General features: G+C 35.2%; 1 protein-coding gene across 12 annotated transcripts in view; it reads right to left on the bottom strand.

The window, feature by feature from the left end:
* Window positions 1-15,043, bottom strand: part of LOC105211683 (protein qui-1) — a 118,946-nt gene that overhangs the window by 75,222 nt on the left and 28,681 nt on the right. The window lies entirely within an intron of this gene.

Below are 15,043 nucleotides of genomic sequence, written 5' to 3'. Positions count from 1 at the left end.
TTCAATTGAATTTTAGTGGTTCACTGAGCTCCAGACAAACCCTGCCGTGGCATTTAAATGCCTCTATTTGCCAATGTTCTACGAGGCGTGTTACATATGTATTTGTCTATATATTATAGTTGGTTGTGTGTATACAATCACTAAATTGCTTCTGTTTATATTCTTTTTGGCTCTTAACTGTAGTTGTGCATTTTCCCGTTTTTGCTTTTCAATTCTCAACACTTTGTTGCCGTAAATTTTGCGTTTTTATAGTCGAAGCACTTAAAACTGCGGTAAATTTGATTTTTAATGAACTTTACTTACCCCACATTATAAGTGCGATAAACTGCTTGTTGTCTTGAACTTATAAACGGTGTGCAATTTTTGAGAAAAAGATTATTTAGTTGTTGTTGGCAAGGTGGGAAATTCCATTTGTTCCTGCAGAAAATAGTTTTTGTTGTTCATACTTTAATTAGTGTATATCAACAGTGAGCAGCTGAGTTCGATTATTCGTTTGTTGTTGCTAGTGGGCTCCACTACCATTCAACGATATGTAATATTGTGAATTACAACATAAAAGTTTGTTTTTGGGAAAATCCGAACTTTCGCATTTGTTTTTATGCTTACTCTCTGCCTATTTCACCTGCGCATAAACCATTTATTAATACTCAGGGTATCATCAGGTGTTTGTACATATTGAATAAACATGCGCGCATATTATATATTACAACTACACAGCAAGTTAGCACCCCAACTGACCTCCCTCACCTCACACCAAAATCGAATTGAAATGCGAGCAGCATTTCACATACAACAACAAATACACAGGGCAAGAAATTAATTAAATTACCTGCATAAATTACACCGACAAATGACAGCGCAAATTAATTGAAAGCCCACATTAATTTGTTAATGCGAAGAAAATGTCAGCAAGCATTTATTGAGCGCCGACTGCAGTGCCTCTCCCACCCAGAACTTAGTAACAATTTCGAAAAGAGAATGCACGAAAAATAAACAAAAAGAAAAAAAACAACAACAAAAAGTAAAAGGTGGTGTAATATAAAGTGAAACGAAATTGCCAGTCTGCGCGCACTAAAATTATACAATGTCTTCGGTAGCAGCTTTTCCACAGCCGCACTAACGAACCGCATACAGGCCTGTAGGCAGGCTACTGCTGGCCTGCTGACATCGATTGCAACATTGTATTTCACCAACCGATAGCCACACACACACACTCATTTCTGCTCAATTTCCTCTCCAACCCGCGCTCAAAGCCATACGTTCTAACGAGCTGTTTGCCGTTTCGCACTCATTACTGATAAAGTTGATTATACGCCGTGGCATCGGCCGTATGGCCATGACTGCTGACATTGGCTATTATGACAAAAATTTGGGGTTGTGTACACATTTACGATATCGTTGTATTTTTATCGCTACGCTACCACATTTCGATTTCACCACGGCCATTTGGTTAGCTGCTTTGAATACTGCCAAATTAATATATGGCTGCTTGTCGTATCTTTGTTGTTTTTAACGCTGACATTGGCACGTTTTCAATTAGTAGTGCTCGATAAATGCAATTTGTTTGATCGCTGTGTTGATGAGAAACATAAAAGAGCAATTGGAGAGCAAGTGGTAGCGGGTGCTTCGAGAAGATTTTTGGTTTTCACTTCAACGTCAGTGTGCGAGTGTCATTAGTGGGTGCTTCAAGTAGTTTGAGTTGATAATTAAGAGTTTATGAATTTGAAATTTCATATTATTCTTCACGATTTTTTAAGCTTTCAAGTCTCTAGTTTTAACTTTCCATAATATTTTTAATATTTGTAATTTTTTTCTTCTTCTTCTTGCATATAATCTCCCATGCATTAAATTGTTATTAAGTTGTAAATTCCCCACAATTATTTTTTATGACTTAAAACCAGCATTTATTAAAGCATAAAGCCGCGCTTGATTACTCATTAAACACTATTAGCTATTTTTAATAATTCGCACATTCAATTAGGGGTCATGCGCTCGCCAAGCATCGCTCATGCATAATTTTATGCTTATTCGCACACACACCAATGCGCGCTTTTCTACACACAATGCAAATTTAAATATAGTTTTTTTTTTGCAAAAGAAGTGCTGGTAATTTTATTGAATACACATTAATTAATTTTGTGGCTACGCAGTCAAACAACAGGTTACATTTTTAATATGAAATGGAATTTTATAAAATTGAAATTTTATAAAAATTAATAAAGTAAGTAACCATGTACCGCGATTTTTTTGTAGTCAATAAGGTAGCGGTATGTTGAATATTTTAAATTGGGGAAATTCTGCAGAGTTTCGCACAAAAGATTATAGCGGAGTTTAAAAAAGATATTTTGTTTTCAAAGTCATCAATTTAATTTTAATAATAGATGATTCTTCTCTTTTTTTTATTGAACAGCTGTTCGTGGATTTTCACTACTGTCCATATATCAAATACACCCGTGCACTTATAAATATATACATTTGTACGTGTTTGCATATTGCACACCTATTTTTGTATTTATTTATAATGATTAAAAGCCCTATCCATCAAAGTGCCGACCTTTTTCACTACCCTTATTTTCTTCACCTCATTATTCATAAGCTACCCTTTGTTGGGTGCTTGGTGTTTTAGAACAATGAAAAACTGTTGGTTTAAAAACCGCATGATTGACAACAATATGTGTTGATATGGAGGATTATTTGCTTTAATATATATATTTAAAATATACGTTTATACATATATGGTTTATATCATGACTATGTACATATACATATTTAATGTAATACATGTGTTACAGGTGAGTGCTATACGTCGCAAATAAATTGATTGAAATGAATGGGATATAAATATGAATATAGTGTGGCTTTTGTTTTTGTTGCAGCATAAAAAAGGCAGGAATGGCTTTCAAGTAATATTTCTGAGTGGTTAATACATTTCCCAAGTTGGATATCAAAAGCATTACCGAAGAGGCTGTAGTATTGAATACTCCCGGCTATTACCAAAATGAAACGGATAAAAATTATTTTTTTTTTATAAATTTTCTTCGAAAAATAATTTATATATAATATTATAGCATGATCTTGATCTTGAGAGCCACAAAGGTTTATTTTATGAAACGTAAGCCACACAGGATTAATAAAAAATCTTTGATAATTAGTAATTTAATTTTAGTAGGGACATAGTTAAACAACAGATTGTCACACAAATCGATGGTTCGTAATTGTAGGTTTAAGGGCATATCATAAAACCTCATCGGTGGAAAGCATCACAAACAGTTATCAATATAATATAAATAATGTATGAAAGGGTGTTTTAGAATTTAAAAGCAAAAGGTTAGCCATCAATTTAGATATTTTAGGTTTTACCAAAGATCCCATTATATGGACTACTTTCTATAGCTCTTCTGTTCTCATTTGAGGGTTAACTTTTTTCATGCGGTACACATCAAATTGAGAAAACTTTAGAAAGTTGACGCTTATTTAACACAGTTATATCCAGTAGATGGCGCTGTAGTCAACATATTTGTCAAAATCTCATTCGTTGACTGATTTTCTGTAATTTTTGAGACATATTCTAACCATACGAAAAAAAAATCGGTAATATTGAAAACATTCTAACGGGTGATTTTTTTGAGGTTAGGATTTTCATGCATTAGTATTTGACAGATCACGTGGGATTTCAGACATGGTGTCAAAGAGAAAGATGCTCAGTATGCTTTGACATTTCATCATGAATAGACTTACTAACGAGCAACGCTTGCAAATCATTGAATTTTATTACCAAAATCAGTGTTCGGTTCGAAATGTGTTTATCGACAAATTTTGTTCAGCGATGAGGCTCATTTCTGGTTGAATGGCTACGTAAATAAGCAAAATTGCCGCATTTGGGGTGAAGAGCAACCAGAAGCCGTTCAAGAACTGCCCATGCATCCCGAAAAATGCACTGTTTGGTGTGGTTTGTACGCTGGTGGAATCATTGGACCGTATTTTTTCAAAGATGCTGTTGGACGCAACGTTACGGTGAATGGCGATCGCTATCGTTCGATGCTAACAAACTTTTTGTTGCCAAAAATGGAAGAACTGAACTTGGTTGACATGTGGTTTCAACAAGATGGCGCTACATGCCACACAGCTCGCGATTCTATGGCCATTTTGAGGGAAAACTTCGGAGAACAATTCATCTCAAGAAATGGACCCGTAAGTTGGCCACCAAGATCATGCGATTTAACGCCTTTAGACTATTTTTTGTGGGGCTACGTCAAGTCTAAAGTCTACAGAAATAAGCCAGCAACTATTCCAGCTTTGGAAGACAACATTTCCGAAGAAATTCGGGCTATTCCGGCCGAAATGCTCGAAAAAGTTGCCCAAAATTGGACTTTCCGAATGGACCACCTAAGACGCAGCCGCGGTCAACATTTAAATGAAATTATCTTCAAAAAGTAAATGTCATGAACCAATCTAACGTTTCAAATAAAGAACCGATGAGATTTTGCGTTTTTTTTTTTTAAAAAGTTATCAAGCTCTTAAAAAATCACCCTTTACGATAGTAAATATGAATAATAGAGATTCTGAAATTACTATTGCATTTGATGGCAACATTTAGACGAACTTTAATCCAGGTACCATTCAAAAGAGTTTCTAGGTCCTGAGACATAGCTTAAAGCCTATTTATATATAGTGGTATCCAACTTGCTTAGTGCGCAATTAAAAATAGTTATGAATCTCTCAAAACACAAGTGGAACGCGATTGGCTAAAATGCGCTCCACACCAGAGATCTGCATTGAGTAATAATGAAATTAGTGCACAAACTCATGAGCCAAACAAATTGGTGTAAATGAGTACTAATACAAATATCAAAAATGACAAAGACTCATTTCCACCAAACCAAAAAAAACTCATAGTATTTCTACACTTATATGTGCCGTCAATTTATGACTCAAACGAGCGTATATTAAAAATTTCATTTTACTCACTTGTTCATTGGTCACGATGAGAATAAACTTGAATGAGCTCGCTACACTGATCGGTATGAGTGGAATTGTGACTTCGTAGCTGAGCACGAAAGTAAAGATACCCAGTGAGAACTTTGTCACATTACATGTTTCATTATTTCATTGAATATGCATTTTCGTGCGTCTTTATTTATTTTCAATACATTACTATTAAAAGATATATATTAGAACCTAAAAGTATTAACTTTACTGTCATTAATTAACTTAAAACATTAAATGTAATACACGACATCAAAGAACAAAACACATCGTTAGTCATTTCCCGCAGGGCACTTTTGCCTAGCGGCGGCACAGCCTTCGTCAGTTTTACTTTGATCCTATTCGTATAACTTTATTTATTTAGCTATACTATTGGTGTTATTTTGGTGGTATGGCTCATTTTTGGTTAACTTGACTGAATTATTGGCTCATGAAACAATTGAGCACTTCAACGATACGTATGAAGAGAAACTTACTCATTTTTCATGTTCTCGCTTTGTGTGCTGTGCGTAAATGTGTTTTAGTGGATCTTTGTGTTTGATGATTTTTGACTTATATGCACTAATACTACTTTTTGTGTTACTCAACCAATGACTCAAAAAAGGGAATAATTGCAGTTCTCTGCTCCACACTAAATGCAGGTATTCAACAATTCGGTCAAATAAAATCAAAAAAAATATTTTAGCAAATCTTTCTATGTAAACTATAATCAAAATTGCCAATTAATTTTACTTACGACTATATGCATGCGCTGCTTTTTCTATGTTGACCCATTCACAAAGTGAATTTTCAATTTCATAATGCCTTCTAAAGCTTTTGCGCTGGCAGCACATTCCCGGCATAAATTTGGCTACACCGCACTTAACTTTTGTTTGTGCACTTACTCGTAGCTAGTTGCCCATTGCCATTCGTCTTTGCTGCATTTTTCGGCAGCGCGCAGTGTTGCATGCCAGTTGGCGTGCTTGTGCGGCAAGTGCTGGCCACTCCCACTCATTTCGGTGAAATATTTCCATTTTAATGGCGCTCTCAAGCAGCAGAAAGCCAAGCCGGATAGGTCAGTAAGTGAGCTGGACGGACGGACATTTATTACTGGAAAAAGGCAGATGCTAACAAATTTCAGCGAGTTCAAGTGGCAGTCGAGGCTTTTATTTATGCACTCTACTCAAGCAGTGTTTGCTTGATTTATATGCTGCCAGAGGTGCTGGTGTGCATGCAGCACGGGGAGTACATACATATGTGTGTCTTTATGTATTTAAGTACATATGTAAGAGTACACTTGCAACACCAACTGTGGCATTTGAATGTTCAGCACCATCGCTTGCATTGAAATTCGAGTTTGGTTGCATTTATATAACCTCGTACTCTATGTAGAGCTTCTCAATATTCGATTTTAATTGAAATTTCAATTTCAATCTGAAAAGCTGACACACGATTGAGCTTTTGTGGTTTTTGTATGAAATAATGCATTGTAGCTGGTGTTTAGAGATTTGCGAACACATATATACCAACTCGTACTTACATACATATGTATATATATAATAATATATATTTCCATTTAAAATTTACACGAATTCTTATTATTATTGTTGCTGTCGAATATCTACCCCTTCGCACGTTATTATAATCCATTGCTGTAATATTTTCATCTGCATATAAGTGTTTGATATATACTTTAATCTATTATATTGGCAACAACACAGAGTAGCTCCAGAAATGCTCGTTGAATGAATGGCGATTTAATTGAATTTCATTTCACACAATTTCTGAGTGAGTGAACAAATGAAATGCTCTAGAGTGTTCAAAGAAAAGTGCAATACGAGAATATTCTCTAAAATATCAAACAACAAATGAGAGATGAGTAGGATTTCATATAAGCTAAGGTTCAGAGAGATTTTTGGGAGAAATAGTTGTTGATTAAATCGTCTAAGAAAAGCCTTTCCAGCGCTGTTTTGAACATGTATTGGTGACCCAGCTTTTAAAATCACTCTGGTTATAAAATGTGCAGAGAAAACTTCAGTTCTAAATAACTGGGTTGAAGTAATGGAAGATTAGTTCCAGGTACGATTTTGAAACAGCCATATGGGATTTAAAAAAAAAATAGTCCAATCGAGAGTTAAATTTACTCTGGATATGGCGTTCATTAATTTTTTTGTAATCTTTTCAGAATTCGCACATGCCGGCGGAGTTTTTGATCAACCGATCAGACATTCTACAAACATGTCTCTATTCCCATTTTATTTCTCGATAATGTCATGTAAAACTCAACATTTTTTTTGGTAGCGGTAGATACAGCACGAGAAGAGAATTGTGCTCTTACTGCTCTATTTAAGCTCTTAGAAAGCGATAGAGGTGGAGAAAGAGAGAGAGGGGACAGAAGGCTTAATCAAATATTGTTCAGAATCTTCTTCCTTTTCTTAAATGGGTAGATAGTTAGTGAGATGACGAAGAGTCTCGCTTTGACTTCTTTGAGACCATTCGATAATTTTTTGTAATAAATAAATATACTTGTCGAAGAAGTCTCCCACCAAATGGTACTTCAAATCAACCACTCGTTATTCGGGAATATCACAATTTAATGAAAATGTTCTTAAATGACTGTGGATTAATGAAATATCCAATTTTATGGAATTAAAAAATATTTTCTTTTTACATTAATCCGACAATAAATAACAAAGATGTTAACCCAAAAATAGAGGTATAAAAATTCAAATTAAACTTTTTCATTATTCACATCCAGTTTATTGTCATTCAAAATGAAAATGACGAAGAAACCGAAACGAAAACATTTGGCAATAGAGTATAGAAACATGTTGCATGTGATGAGAATTGCAAATTTACCAACTGACTGCGCCGCTGCTGCCTCAAATTGACTGCTGAAAAAATATTGCACTTCACACTTGCAACAGAGTGGCAACAGCGTGGCGCCAAAGTCGCCAGAAATATATATACCAAAAAATATTTATATACTGTAATAAAGAATAAAATGTGAAAAAATGCAACAAGCATTTATCATGCCACATTGCAAGTGAGCGCGCAATTTCGTGAGCAATTCAACACAGCGACGCTATGCGGCTATTTGGTGGATAGCGGAGGTGGCGCCCAACGAAGCAAGCGTATAAAAAAATTTATTGCTTGAAAAATCGCCAGTTTACAAAGAGATAACTGGCGTGCGAGAATAAATTAGAGCAAGTCGGCGACTAGAGCCGGGCGAAAGGCGGTGAGGCAGGGCGATAATGGTTCATTTTCAATTTGCAAGCTGAATGAGCAATTCACAATTCGCTGATTTACTCCACATTTTCAATGTTCTTCATTTTCAAATATTATACAATGCGCATAGAGAATTTTTCTTGCCATAAATTTGTGGATGGTTGTGTTGTATTACACACAAAATTACAAACGAATTTAAATGAAGCGTCAAACCCGCATATTTACATGAGTGTATCTGTATCTATTTGGCTTGTGTTTAATGCATAAAACCTTATGCAGCTTAAATAGCACTTACTGCTACGTTTGAGTTCTTCAAAATTTTTTTTTGTGGGAAATTTGAATCATAAATTTACATAACAGAATATTTACGACTGTTCTGACAGCAGAAGTAAACACATATGATTTTGGCACGCAATCATTAAGCGCTTGCTGAGTCAGCAGTGCAAAATTGTTATTTGTTGGAAGGGTGTTTCAATAGAATAACAATCGAAATGTAGATGTCAAAATATATTTCGTATTCTTATTAACAATATGTTATATTATATGTGTATGATAAAAACTTAAATATATAATATGCGATTTTCAGTATGTCAAATTTACTGACGCTAAACTGACGTAGCTGTGCTTTCACTCAAATGACATGATACAAAATTTATGGAGTATTCGTCTTAAAAAATTTCGGCATAGATTTCCAAAATATGTTATACTAACGATGCTCACTATTGTACGAGGGCTGCTATATATATTTCTGGCCTAGGCAGCACTAAGTGTTGCCAGGTGCAATCTGACATTTCCATTGGAAAGTTTGACATTTTTTAGCATAACATCACTCAGAACGTTTTGTCATTTAATCGTGAATTGTTTTATTTACAGGGAATTAAAAAATTCATCTCGGCCAAAAAATGGAATTAACATTTTCGTGCGATCATTTTTCACAACTTTCGACGTGGAATATCGCGACAAGAGTGCATCGATGAACTAAAATCTTTGTATGGCTATGAAGCACCATCCTATAGCACTGTGAAAAAACTGGTACAACGAATTCAATCGTGGCCGACGCTCGCTCAAAGACGAATTCCGTGAAGGTCGTCCAAAAATAGCCGTTGTGCCAGAAAACATCGATGCCGTACGTGAACTGATAATGCAAGACAGTCATGTAACATACCTTCTGATAGAGGCATGCCTATGCATTTCTCCCACCAGCATACGTTCGATATTGCATGAACACCTGGCCGTAAAAAAGGTTTGTTTTCGTTGGATCCCGCACAATATGATAATCGCTCAAAAAAAGGCTCAAAAAAATGCTTCGAAAATCGGGTTGAGCGCATGCAAAAGTGTATAAATTTTGATGGAGAATATTTTGAAAAACAATAAAACCATTTTCGTTGATAAATATTCCTATTTTCATTATTAGGCCAGAAATATATATAGCAGCCCTCGTACTACAATTGTCATAAAATTTGACATATTATAAACTGCACTTAACAAATGCTTCACAACAATGAACAAACAGGGAAGATAAAATATGAGAATTAACTCAAAGGTCGATATTTAGAATTTAGAAATTTATGCAGTCTCCATTTCTGAAACGTTGAGAACATTGACAGTAATAATGACATATTTATGACAAAAAATATTTTCTTACAAAACAGAAACCATTTTTCTTGGTTGCCTCATAGATTAAATTAAACTGTAATTTCTTGACTAGTTTGACAAATCGCTGTAAAGAAACTCTGGCGATTGACTGCTGTTTTTTCTATAGAAATTTAACGAAATGTATATTTACAATTAAGTTCAGTCAAACCAACAGCGGATGGAAATATTATAAGAAAAATCTCTTTAAGCGAGGAATTCACTACAAACACCCTCTACTTAACACCAAAACATATACAATGTAAGCACATAATTCTACCTGCATAGCGTAGCGCCAAATAAGCGCATAAAGAATACAAGAATGAAGAAACGAGAGTCCGTACTTACAACGCTTAAAAGGGGAAGAAGAAATGCATGCAAGCAGCATGCTGACATGTCCTTGGGAGAATGCACAATTTTCCAAGCAAAAAAATTAAAAAAAAAACAAATAGCAAGAATGCGCCTAAATGTATGCAAAAAAAGAAGAAAATAATTTACAAGCGCAAGAAATAAAATAAACGCACGCACACACACGCGTGCAACTAAGTATTTTAGTAGAAGTCGTGGAAATTTAATATTAAATAATGCAACAAAAACAGCAAAAAAAAAAACTCAGAAATTACGCGCTGCAAAAGCACAGGATGTCGGCAGTGGGCGTTGCAATTTTGTAACTCGCAGTTTTAGTTGCAGTTTTTACTTCGCTACGCTCCTTCACATTTTCGATTTTTTTTTTATTATTTTTTGGTCTTTTGGCAGGATGTTGAATTTAAGTGCGGTGGCAAGTGCATAAAATGTTTTGTAAGCGTTGTTTTTTTCATGCGATACTTGCATATCCGCGTGCACGCCGATAGTTGGCGCCGAAAACTTGGCTGACATTTACCCCATTCGTGGCATGAAATTGCATTTTTATGAACAACAAGCGGCGCACACACAGACGCATATAAACACCGACGTTAACAAGCGACCTGCTGGGGTGGCATGTAAAAATAATAAAAAAGAAATGAGTTTCTTGCTGGCGACTGGTGGGTCTCGTGTTAAATTTGAACTAGTGTGGTTTTGCCTTTTAATCATAAAATTAAATTTACTTAGTTAAGTTGGGTATTACTCATACAAACATCGAGGTTAAATATTTGACTAAATTCTATTTCTAGTTAGTATTCTTCTTGAAAGGTTACAGTGTGATCCTAATATCTTTTAGAAAAAAGAAATACTAAAACTAACATGTTGACCTCATCTTAATATCTCTAGTATATCTCTAGTACACCTCGGCATTCGACTACACATTTCCTACCAGTATATTGAGAACATACTTTGCTTTGAACACCAATGTTGGTAGTATGGCCGTATCTGCACCCATTAGATTTCGTAGAATTTGCCGGTAAGCTTTCGTTATTCTAGATTTACTACAATTCGCAAATCTCTTTGTTGTTGTTAGACACTTACGAGTGTGTGTGTGTGTTGCATGTTTCTAGGCAAGCGGATTATGTATGTTTTCACATTTAGTCTAGCTCAACATTTTTTCGGCTGCTTTTCTATACTTTAGCCGACATTATGCTTTTATTCCAATTGAATTTCATGTAAATTCACTCAACCTCAGGTGCAAATATGCAATGACTTTGCGCAGATGTGCCAGTTAAGTGAATTGAGGATGGCATAAGTACAGGCAGACTTAAGTGTTTGTGTGTCATTGTGTTGGCTTTATATTACACAAACGACCTTGTTATTATAAATAGAATTAGTGGAGAGGCAAAATTTCGAGGAGAGAAAAGTTTTGTTGTTAAATATTAGAATTTATTTTCCATATTTTTTTCGGGCTGGACAAAAGACGGTCATTCTTGGATATGGTGTTCGATTTGAGATTTTTCATTTCACCTCGTATTTATAATCAGCAATACTTCACTGAAACTAAACTGCAAAAAAATTATTGTATTAAGGTTGAAATACTGATTCTCCATGGCAGAAAAATTAAGTATAACAAAATAAGTAAACACATTCTCTTGAACGAAAATTCGCTCAAAAACAAAACCCTACGAAAAATCATTGCATTAAACTGATGTGCAACAACAACTACAAAGTCCATTGTCCAAGCTGACTTGAACACAATCAGCGCTGTGTTTGCACTGTGTTACTGCTTGAAATTGGAGACTGCAAGCAAGCCAATTGATTGGCAGAGAGCGCATTGGTGTATGTGTGCATTGGCGAGATTTCTTCGAAAACGCTGCTGGAAAGTATAAGTCAATTGGGCAGCTTGCAGGTCGTCAAATTAAAGCAAAAATAAATATTTGCTGAACAGCAAAAGTTAAATTGGGTGAAAAAGCGAGGAATTGAAGGATTTGATTGGGTGTATAAAAAGAGAAGTGTTGGCTTTGATTGAATTTACATACATGGATGCGCTTGAAACACTTCTTATGATTAATACTATTTATATTCTTTTCGATTGATTAATAATTATATTTAAATTGTCAGAGCAGATTTTATGAAGAAAGTAAGTATTTAGTGGCGTCTTCAAAATTCGATTTTTCAAGAATCTTCATTACACTCTGTGAACTTTTCTACATCAAGTATCAGTGTATATAAACAATGTAACATATTTGTTAAAAAAATGAAATTTATTTAAAAGTCTTCCTTGAAAATATTAAAAAGCGATTAATTTCTGCTCAAACATCCGGTTGGTGGGTGCGTATGAGTAATGCGATTTTCTATTATTTTAGTTGAGTACAAAAGTGTTTGTTTGTTTATCTAAGAAAATACATTTGATAGTTCAAACGTATACATTTGAAAATTTTTAAACACAAATTACCTCATTCTACCTTGTTTCTACACGCTTGAGAGTTTGTTTACATAAGATTGTGGATTTATATATTAAGGTAAATACATATGTATGCAAGTACACATGTATAAGTGTTAATGAATTAATTTCCATTTGAAAAATTTATAAATATATGAGCGTTTGGTTTTAGAGACTTTTTTTCCTACAAACAATTAATTTAGACTTTTGTTTACTTAAAATAAAGCGAGAAAAATAAATATTCTTTTATTATTTTCCGCCTGCTGATGGATAATTGCTTTAGCGTTTAGCATTTCAATCACTGTCTACATAAATTGGCACTTTTTGAATTTATAAAAAGCGAAAATTTCAAAAATTTCCTAGAACTCGGAGAAAGAAATAATGTCTTTTTTGAAGCCGAATGTGGTTAGATTTATTAATTTGCTTTTAAGAGCATTAATTAAAACTTAAGAACTGTTAATTGTCTTGATTAGAGAGCTATCTCTTCTTCTTCTTCTTGACTGGCGTAGACACCGCTTACGCGGTTATTGCCGAGCCGTGTCCACTACAGCGCGCCACGTATCCCGCCTTCTGGCAGTTTGGCGCCAAGCGAAGCCAGGTCCCTCTCCACCTGGTCCCTCCAACGGAGTGGAGGCCTTCCCCTTACTCGGCTTCCTCCGGCGGGTACTGCATCGAACAATTTCAGGGCTGGAGCGTTTTCGTCCATTCGGACAACATGACCTAGCCAGCGTAGCCGCTGTGTTTTTATTTGCTGAACTATGTCAATGGCGTCGTATAACTCGTACAGCTCATCGTTCCATCGTCTGCGGTATTCGCCGTTGCCAATGTTTAAGGGACCATAAGTCTTCCGCAAAACCTTTCTCTCGAAAACTTCTACTGCCGTCTCATCGGATGTTGACACCGTCCACGCTTCTGCACCATAAAGTAGGACGCGAATGATGAGGGACTTGTAGAGTTTGGTTTTTGTTCGGCGAGAGAGGACTTTACTTTTCAATTGCCTACTCAGTCCATAGTAGCACTTGTTGGCAAGAGTGATTCTGCGTTGGATTGCCAGGCTGACATTATTATCGGTGTTAATGCTGGTTCCTAGGTATACGAAATTATCTACAACTTCAAAGTTATGACTGTCAACAGTGGCGTGGGAGCCAAGACGCGAATGCGCTGACTGTTTGTTTGACGACAGGAGATATTTCGGAGAGCTATTTCAGCTAATATTAAATGAAAATTCTTGAGCAAAAAACGGAAAATTTTGAATTTGAGAATGTCAAAAATTTTTTTTTTTTTTTCTGTTTAATGTAGAGTTAATATGCTAACATTATTCTTTTATCTATCCCCTAAAGTGTTCTATTTAAGTGAACTTATATTCTCTGTAGACTTAAATCTACTCAACACTCCCTCTTGTTGCTTACTTAAGGTCTATTACATATTTAGAGGAAACCCTACTGGCTAATCTGGCTTTAAAATAAATTAAAACACCATAGAATAAAAGCGAAAACAAAAGCAAGTAAGGAAAGGCTAAGTTCGGGTGCAACCGAACATTTTATACACTCGCAATTTACTGATGTAATTTTAACGTAATTCGACTCATATGTTCATTCTGAATTAAGTTCAATAGAATAACGAAAATCATGATAAATAGTATATGGGGACTGAGGTAATTCCTGAATCGATTTCACTCGTTTTCACCACCAAGATACAATGTATCGAAGACTATACGCTCACTTAATTTAATATTACTTATAATTAGGTATATGGGATCTGGGGGAAGTTATAACCTGATTTCTACCACTTTTGGTACATAGACAAACTGTAAAAAAACCGAGGGAATGAATTACACTAAAATATCTGAGCGATTTACCTATATTTTCAGTGAAAAATTATTCTTAGGCACCGAGTTCTTCATGTTCGATATCGGGAGCCTTGAAAAGTCGTAGTCCGATTTTGGCAATTTTTCCACAAGTGATGTCACAGCTCAAATACAGTATTTGTGCAAAGTTTTATTCTGATATCTTCATTGGTTCTTAATGTATATATTAGAAAGTGAACGAATCAGAAGAATTCAAAATTGAATTATATGGAAAGTAGGCGTGGTTGTGAACCGATTTCGCCCATTCCACCCGTGTCATCAGGGTGTCAAGAAAGTGTTATATACCGAATTTCGTTGAAATCGGTCGAGTAGTTCTTGAGATATGATTTTTGACCCATAAGTGGGTGACGCCACGCCCATTTTTCATTTTGTAACAAAATATGAGTGCATGTTTTTTCTGATATTTCTTCTGTAAAATTTAGTGTTTCTGACGTTTTTCGTTAGTGAGTTAACGCATTTTAGTCATTTTCAACCTAACCTTTGTATGGGAGGTGGGCGTGGTTATTATCTGATTTCTTTCATTTTTGGACTGCATAAGGAAAACGACTGCAGATTGTCTGGTT

The sequence above is a fragment of the Zeugodacus cucurbitae genome, chromosome 6, assembly GCF_028554725.1.
Source record: "Zeugodacus cucurbitae isolate PBARC_wt_2022May chromosome 6, idZeuCucr1.2, whole genome shotgun sequence".
Taxonomy (NCBI): Eukaryota; Metazoa; Arthropoda; class Insecta; order Diptera; family Tephritidae; genus Zeugodacus; species Zeugodacus cucurbitae.
Note: the sequence above shows the minus strand (reverse complement) of the source record. Positions and strands in the feature narration are given on the sequence as shown.